The 8,925-nt window shown below is 40.9% G+C and overlaps 1 protein-coding gene across 1 annotated transcript in view; it reads left to right on the top strand.

Moving 5' to 3' along the window:
* The first annotated feature begins 887 nt into the window (after positions 1-887).
* The window catches only part of LOC119653007, a 53,354-nt gene continuing 45,316 nt past the window's right edge, over positions 888-8,925 (top strand). The window contains exon 1 of the transcript XR_005249630.1: positions 888-2,711. The gene's annotated coding sequence lies outside the window, so the exon portion shown is untranslated. The remainder of the gene's footprint in view (positions 2,712-8,925) is intronic.

Raw genomic sequence — 8,925 nt, 5'->3', positions numbered from 1 at the left:
GGCTACCTGAAAATAACTGTTATTTCAATTAAGGGCAGCTTTTAAGAAATAGGGTTTCGGCTGGCTAGATCGATGAAATACCCCTATGTGCTTCTTCTCAAGGCTACCACCTAAGGGACAAGTATACTACCAGCTACGGGGCCCGAAATACTTACTCGGGCACCTCGAGGACATCACTCCCCGTATCATGAGCCACCCATTTAGATTCGCACACGACCCCTGAGTGTGATGATACACTAACGAACAGAATGTCAAAGGTTTGCAGACGACCCCTGTGGGTGACGATTCACTAACGAACAGTGTGCCAGCGACAGTTCTTGTTGGGAATTTGAGATTTTCCCGGACAGTGAAAGAAGAATGTGGCGTTAAGATCCTAAAGGAATATTACTTGTAGCCGATCAATTTCTGAGAAACATCTAAAATTAAGCTGAATCCACAGTCTGAAGATTGTCGGCGAATGGAACGCCCTAGATGGACATGCCGCAGTACAGTAGAAGAGGATTATGGGTTTATCGGGAAGTCGTGGAGGAGCTCACATGTTTTTGCGAGAAAATGGCGGCGAGGGCATGAAAGCGTAGTTGACGCATTACACATCTATGTATACATAGATTTATCATCTTCACCACGATTCTGATGGCAAATTTAGATTCAATTTCAAAACCAATTAAATAATTTATGGAGTTGCACAGTGAATACGTGCATATTTCTCAGCTAGGCTCAAAATTACCTAACAATAGAAAGGTGTAGTTCTATTTATATTAGCCCTTCAACAGACGATGAAAGAGTTCATCCCCAATGGGTATTGGGGTATCTACGAGCCAAAAAATTACATACATATGTATGTAGTTGAAAATACGAAAATATCTATGCTAAGAGTCCTACTATGGAAAAGTTTCTGAAGCGCTGAACAAGTGAAAATACAAGCTGTGTTGAACGTAGGCGCATACATAGATTATTTAAGTTCAGAACAAAAAGATAAATAATTTTATGGAATGACTGGCTGCTAACCCACAGACAGGATGGTCGTTGCGTCTTGAGCAGAGACACACTGCTCCAACTTTGGGGAGCCATCGCTATCCGAACGTGTATGCTTCATGGTGCCAGTACATAGAGATGCCAACTCTCTCAAACAATCTAGGTATACTGTATATACAAAATCCTTGTATAATTTTTCAAGTTCACTGTCAAGGTCGCCCATAGTTGGCATGCGCTTACCCTGCAATGCAGAACTAAATATGTATAGTGTGGATATATGGCCACCACAATGGATGGACGTGTGTGTCGGTTTTGCTGGGTAGGTTGCTGGTCGACTTGGCTCTAGCCAAGGGAGGGAAAGCTTCGAGGGCATCCTCTATTATTTTTATTAGGGTACAGTTGGATATTTTTCGGTATAGGCAGAGCTACCGTGTTTATAAGACCTTTCTCCGTGTTTTCCTTCAAAGAGGACTCGCCTCTTGTCTATTGCATCTAGGGCAGTTTCAGATATTTTTGAATCCATCGGATAACATATTGTAGATCTGTTCTGTCCCCATAGCGGATTCAGATTATGTTTTAAAAGTGCTAGAAGATGTGAGAGGTGCTCTGTAAATCAAAAGTCGTTCCTAACCTAACAGTGTACAAAAACCAAAACAAGTTTGTGTACAACCAGTTATTACTATATACATTAAATATACTTTATTCTGTGATGCGTATACCATCACAAGTCTTGGCTTGTTTCGTATATGATTCAGCTGGAAAATAGTGCTTAAGTGGCAGCCATATTTGCCACATCTCAGCCTTTCAGTATATATACAAAGTGTGTACATAATTACATACATTTGCCTTTTTGTTCCAAATACAAGCAGATATATATGTACTATACTTAATGATTTTTCTCTATGGGTTTACACATATAGAGATCTATAAATTATATATCAACCAGAGTTACATGCAGAACTACACTGTACATTTCGTAGATTCTCAAAATCCAACACTTACCGATTTTGCAGTGCCAGTTGCTCGTGCGAAATCAGTTGTGGCTTCGCAACGCTAAAGTTATTTAGATAAAACAGATAAAGTCATATCAATTCCGTAACCGAAACTCAAATTATCCAGCTTAATTCTTAGTTTCTGTGTTGTGCTTATGGAAAAAATGGTTCATTAAGTAAGCGAATTTGACCGAAACAATTTCTTCAATTAAATAAAGCATCTAATTTGATAAAAAGTGTTTTGTTCGGAAATTGTGGCAACTACGCAGTATACCTACGATTCTCAAAAATTTTCCCCGCATCTGGATGCCATGTTTCTATACACTGTATACATACTTATACTCACGTGTCTATAAATATTTATCGTTACAAAACAACAAAATGCCTACCTTTACCTGTCACGTAAAGCAACTCTGTCAAGTTCAATGGCGATCAGATACTTATACATATTATATGCACATACCATATACATAAAAATAAGCTTTTAAAGAAATAAATTGAACACAAACATGAAGCAGATCTGAAAGTGCCGCAATGTCTACACTCCAAGAAACCGAAAAGAAACACGCCAACAATGTCTCATAATCGCCTTTGGCTTACAATGAACAACAAAAACAATAATATTACACAAAAACTGTGTTGCATAATACTTTATTTGTGTGGCATTTTAAAAAGGTGAGATTGTGTTGACGTCAACCATTTTGGCTTTTAAATGGCTGGAAAGAATCTCCACACTTTGGACTAGTGAGTATACACCTCTTTTGCTCTCAATGTGTAAAAATACTAAAAACTTATTTTAAAGAACAATTTTCAGTCACAACTGATAAAACTAATGTTACACAGCTACATAAATTACAATGCAGTAAAACAAAATGCATACCTAAATCTGACATCTAAAACTCTCCACAAGCCGTCATGCAAAATATGGTGCATTCCAAAAGATAACATATGGGACCGATAGGTGTGGTGAACGGTGAACCTTATCATTGTATAAACATCTACACTTATTAAATGACTTTACGTAGGTACTTTAATATTCTTGACAAAAACAATGGCGGACAGATAAAGAAATAAGCTGGTATTATCTGCCTATAAAACTATAGAAAAAACGACTCAAACAGGATATTACTCAGCGATTACCAAGTAGTGTTACTTCAAACTGTTATGGTGGGGAAGAGGCCACGTTACGCAGCTAGTTTAACTGTTACATTATCATAATTCATAACTTGGTTTGCTTTTATAATAGGGAAATTTGAAGAAAGCTCCTTGAATTGAATTTCTCCTGCATTTGCCAAGGACATGGCATGAGCATAACTTTTCCGGTATACTGAGGTAGAATAATGCAATGTAAGCAATCTAATAGTCAGAGGGTGAATCCTTAGTAAAATATGAACTGCATGTGCCCATATATATATTAGGTTGCTACAAATGAAATGGCCGTTTTGATACTAAAATTTGAAACGACTGTAAAGCTTACAAAAATTCATTTATTTAATCAAAATAGATGCCAGTCGATTCAAAACACTTCTCCCAGCGAGATTCAAGAGCATTTATGCCAGTTTCGTAGAAGTCAAACTGTCGTGTGTTGATAAATTCGTCGAAGGCAATTTTGACAGCCTCTTCGTTTCTAAATTGTTTTTCCGCCAGAAAATGCTTAAAAAAGTGGTAGTCGGTTGGCGAAAGATCCGGTGAATATGGTGGCTGAGGCAGCCTCATACTGCAATTCGTTCAACTTTTGTACAGTTGTTCTGGAAACATGAGGTCGTGCATTGTCGTGAAGAAATATCGTACCGTCTCTGTTGACTAATCTCGGCCGTTAAATATTAAGTTTTTGGTGCATTTCCTCGAGTTGGGCACAATATTTCTGTGCATTTATCGTTTCTCCAGGTGCCAAGAAAAAAGTGGATAACGCCAGCTGTAGACCACCAAACAGTGGCCATTACCTTCTTCGGATGGAGGCTCGGTTCCGGCATATGGTTCAGTGGCTCATCAGCATCTAGCCATTGTGCTGATCCGCGACGATTGTCGTATAATATCCACTTTTTATCAAATGTCACTATTCTGTGCAAAAAGAGATCGCTTCTATTGCGGGAGAGTAAAGAACTGCAAATTTCCATTCGAAGCGCCATGTTTTTTCCGTAAGGGCATGTGGAACCCATTTGTCGAGCTTTTTCACCTTTCCAAGTTGTTGCAAGTGCCGGGAAAATATCGAATAGTGTACGCCCAGTCTCTCTGCAATGTCTCCCACAGATTGATGTGTGTCGAATTCGGCTAGCAAATGCAGCTCGTCGTTATCAATCGATGGTCCTGGATGTCAACGTGGCTCACTTTTGAAGGTTTACGTCGCCTGACCGGAATTTTTCGAACCACCGTGTGGTTAATGTTCCGACTCCACTGCTTTATGACCGAGTTTGAACTCATACAGAAAGAGTATACGTTCTTGGTTCTTTTCCATCCTTTTTTCCATTTTATTCACTGTTATCACTACGATGGTCAAAACTGAAATGACTATTTGATTAAATGTAGGAGTATTTATAGTTCATTATCCGACACCAACAACGGTAACTGGTGGTGGTTTGATACAGCAAAATCGCAACTAACTTCACTTGATTGCCAAATCGGCCATTTCATGTGCAACAACCTAATACATATATTGTCACTTGCCAGATGGTTTGAAAGAAACGTAGTCCTATTTAAGTGAGTTTTGTAAAACATTATGCAAACTTAAAATCTCAATTCAAATTTATTTACAAAGATAAAATAAAACTGGACGTCCGGGTTCTGATTTTTTAATTATAAGAAAATAGCATAAGAATACCTATCGACCTTTTAGACAGTCCTTTTCCAGCCTGGTTAGTTGCGGTTGTTCTCCTTGTAGAATTGCATGCTGATAGCATGAAGCAGATACTAGGTATCTGTAAAGGTGTTGGATCTCGCATCCATTGGTATGAATGTAGTAATATCTCAATGGATTGAGTAATTATCAAAAGACCATCCTAGTTGACCGCAGTCGGCCTGCAGGGCAGAGCTATCCTCAAAAACCTAAAAATTTAGCGAAATTGGCCGTGAACGTCCACCCACAAATATTGAAGCTCTACTGAAGTGCTTCGTCGACAGGCGCTTGCTCGCCTCTTTGCTAGCCAGGCTAGGGAATGTGCGGGGTCCTTCCAACGTGCCATTTTACATTACCCCAACATGTCATTAAACCGATCCGGGGAGCCACCCCAGAACCGGACAACCAAATAAACATACAGGATATCACGCAATCCTGTCAAAAGGAAACACGCGCTCGAATGCGCGCTTGGAGCCGTAAAACGATACGAATGCCGCGATCGAGAAGGAAGATTCACGACAGATCACATCCTCAATCGATGGTTCTCCTACCCCATATGTTCATGAAGCGCGACCTTGCCAATCCCGTCCTTGTCTTGTCGTGCTCATCATCAACGGCGCAACCAAAAATTCTTCGGAGGATTCTTCTCTCGAAGGACATAAGGACTGGCAAGATCATAGTCTTGTACAGTAAAAGCATTGACCCTATGGTGAGATGTTTCGAACGAAACAAGTTTTGGAAGCTGCAATAGGTTCTGTTGGCTGACAACAACCGTGCCTGGATTTCATCGTCATAGTTATGATCGGTTGTGATTTTCGACCCTAGATAGGAGAAATTATCAACGGTCTCAAAGTTGTAGTCTCCTATCTTTATTGTTCTCGTTTGACCAGTGCGATTCGATGTTGTTCGTTCTTTGATTTTTGGCGTTGACGTTGCCACCATTCACTTCGTCTTGCCTTCATTAATGTGCAGCCCGAGATCTCGCGCCTATCGCCGCCTGCTCGATCTGAATGAAGGTAGACTGTACATCTCGGGTTGTTCTTCCCATAATGCCATTATCGACAGCGTAGGCCAGCAAATGAGTGGACTTGAAGAGAATGGTGCCCTTCGCATTTACATCTGCATCGCGAATCACTTTCTCCAGGGCCAGGTTGAAGAGGACGCATGATAGGGCATCCTCTTGTTTTAGACCGTTGTTGATGTTGAATGGTCTCGAGAGTGATCCTGCTGCTTTTTTCTGGCCTCGCACATTGGTCAGGGTAAGTCTAGTCGGTCTTATCAGTTTCGTTGGGATACCGAATTCTCTCATGGCCGTGTACAGTTTTACCCTGGCTATGCTGTCATAAACGGCTTTAAAGTAGATGAAAAGATGGTGAAACCGATGTCTATATTCCAACAGTTTTTCCATCACTTGTCGCGGAGAAAATCTGATTTGTGGCTGATTTGCCTGGAGTCAAGCCTCTTTGGTATGGGCCAATGATTTTCTGGGCGTATGGGGCTATCCGACCTAGCAAGATAGCTGGTAATATCTTATACATGGTACTCAGCAAAGTGATACCTCTTTAATTGCTCCAATGCGTGATATCCTCCTTGTTATCTACAGGACAGATAATGCCTCGTTGCAAGTCGTCAGGCATTGATTCGCTGTCCCACACTTTGAGCATTAGTTTAGCATTTAACCAATTCAACTGTAATTCCATCGGCTCCTAGTGACTTATGGTTTTTAAGCCTTTGGTGGCAGCAATCCATCGCTCCAATATACCCATTCTGTCGGAAATCAGATTTCCCTCTTTATTCCGGTAGTTGGGGCATCGAGGTGTATAAGGTTTCATCGTGGTGACTTGTTGGTAAAACTTCTGCGTCATTTGCGATTGCTCTCTGTACTTTTCGAGATCACAGACATGTTGGTTCTGCCAGGCTTCCTTCTTCCATCTGTGAGGTCGCTTCTCCGCTCGACGGAGTTCTTGGTAGGTCTCTGCGGTACCCGCGTCCTTTGAGAATGCAACATTACTCGGTATGCAGCATTCTTCCGTTCCGTTACTAGCTTACATTCATCGTCAAACCAGCCATTCCGACTTTTCTTGTGGCTGGGGCCAAGTATGTTTGTGGCCATATCAATGATAACGCTCTTCAGGTTGATGCTTCATCTCCAGAAAAGCTGTTAGCTACGGTTATTGTTGCATCAATTTCGCTCTTATAGGTGTTACGGCGGGCTGCGTTATGAATGGCTTGAGTATTCATTCTCACCTGATTGCCAGAGGGAATTAAAGGTGGTGTCGTAATTCGAGATCCGAGAACCATCCCAACGAGATAGTGATCGGAGTCTATATTGACTACCCTATATGTTCTGACATTCATCAAGGCTGAGAGGTGGCAGCGTTCAATCAGCACGTGGTCAATTTGTTTGAAAGTGACCCCGTTTCGAGAGGCCCATGTATGTTTGCAGACCGCTTTCCGCGCAAAAAAGGAACTTCCAACAACAGTTTCGTGCGATACTACTAATTGAATAATCCGCAGTCTGTTATCATTGGTATCCCTATGTAAGCTATGGGAGCCAACGTATCGCCTGAATAGAGGCTCCATCCCTACTTGACTGCTGAAATCTTCAAGTATGATTTTGATATCATACTTGGGACAGGCTTCGAGGGTCCGCTCAGCTGCCTCGTAGAAGGTATCCTTCTCCGACTCTGCAGTCTCCTCTGTAGGTGCGTGAACGTTAATGAGGCTTATATTTCTGCATTTACCTCGCTAACGCACAGTGCATAGCCTTTCGCTTATATTTTGAAAGCCGAAAACGGCAGGGTTTCATTTTTTGGCTGACTTCTTAGTCAGCATTTCGAGCACATGGTTTACTGGATGGCCGCTATAATATATGATCAACGGCTCTTCTCCAGGAAATTCGGGTTCGTCGTTGTAAAATCCATCCTGTCCGAGGCTCCTTCCGTGGCTTCGTAACAGGTTGTTTTCCGTGTAGGGTTGTCAGCCCTACCCAACCCCCAACCTGGAGGACCAGTTGGTACAATTTGTCCGGTTTTTAGGCGCGGGAGACTCGCCTTCATCCTTCTCCATCTCCATCTTTTTGTTTGGAAAGGGCTACCTGCGGTCACCATGTGGAGGTGGGGATAGCGTTTGGCAGTAGAGCTGTTGGTGTTGGTTCAGCAGGCGTTTTCCAGGTTTTATGCTCTATTGTGGGTACCAATCCACGTTTCGCCCTGGGACCCCACCTCAGCACATCAAAAATACAAGGTGCCTCTTAGTTATTGTGAAATTGCTCAAGTAAGAGAAATTGAAAGTTGGTTTTGCGTCAATGTTGTAATCCAAACAAAATAAAAACAAGTCGGGCTGGAGCTGGAGACCTCAGAAATAAAAGGTTTTGTGTATTTGAAGAGAGAGAGAATATTTGAGTGGACATTTGTCCTATTTGTACGCAGCTCGTATAGTTTGTGCAGTATGGCAGACTATTCACTTTAGTTTGATACTGACATTCAAAATCTTAGATTGCAGTTAATTTACAGAAAACTGACAAATTTGTTACTAATAGTGCAATTTCCACCAAACTTGGTAGTATTATGCTCTATAATACAGCCAATATTACTGCGAAACTTGATGATTCTAGGATACACTCAAGGCGGTCGCTACCACCAGTGAGATTTCAAATACGACCTTCCGTTCGAGAGCCTAGTGCTCTAAACACTGAGCCTTGCTCTTAGCTAAATTATCCTCGTTGATTATGACGTCAGGATCTTATTTGCATGGGTTAAGATGGAGTAAATTCGCGCGATATTATTCTTTATGCTGATTGGTGTTACTGCCTACACCCACCTTAACGGTTTTCCGGTCAATTTTAAAAAGTTGGTGTTATACTATAATTAAGTTTATTTGAGCAGATATCGGCTTTTTGAGGACTAGATTTCATATAAGCATTTAGCAAGCACAGACAAACAGATAGTGAAGCGATTTTAATAAGGTTTTGTCTTACATAAAATCTTAATACAGAATAGAATAAAGACAAACAATAACCAAATATATATCTTCAAGAGAAAATAAAATAATAAAATGAAATAAAAGAAAAAAGAAAAATAGAAGAAAGAAAAACAAAGAATTAATTAAAATAACAGGAAAATA

This window comes from Hermetia illucens, chromosome 3 (genome assembly GCF_905115235.1).
Source record: "Hermetia illucens chromosome 3, iHerIll2.2.curated.20191125, whole genome shotgun sequence".
In the NCBI taxonomy this organism is placed as follows: Eukaryota; Metazoa; Arthropoda; class Insecta; order Diptera; family Stratiomyidae; genus Hermetia; species Hermetia illucens.
This window is presented reverse-complemented; position numbering and strand designations above follow the sequence as displayed.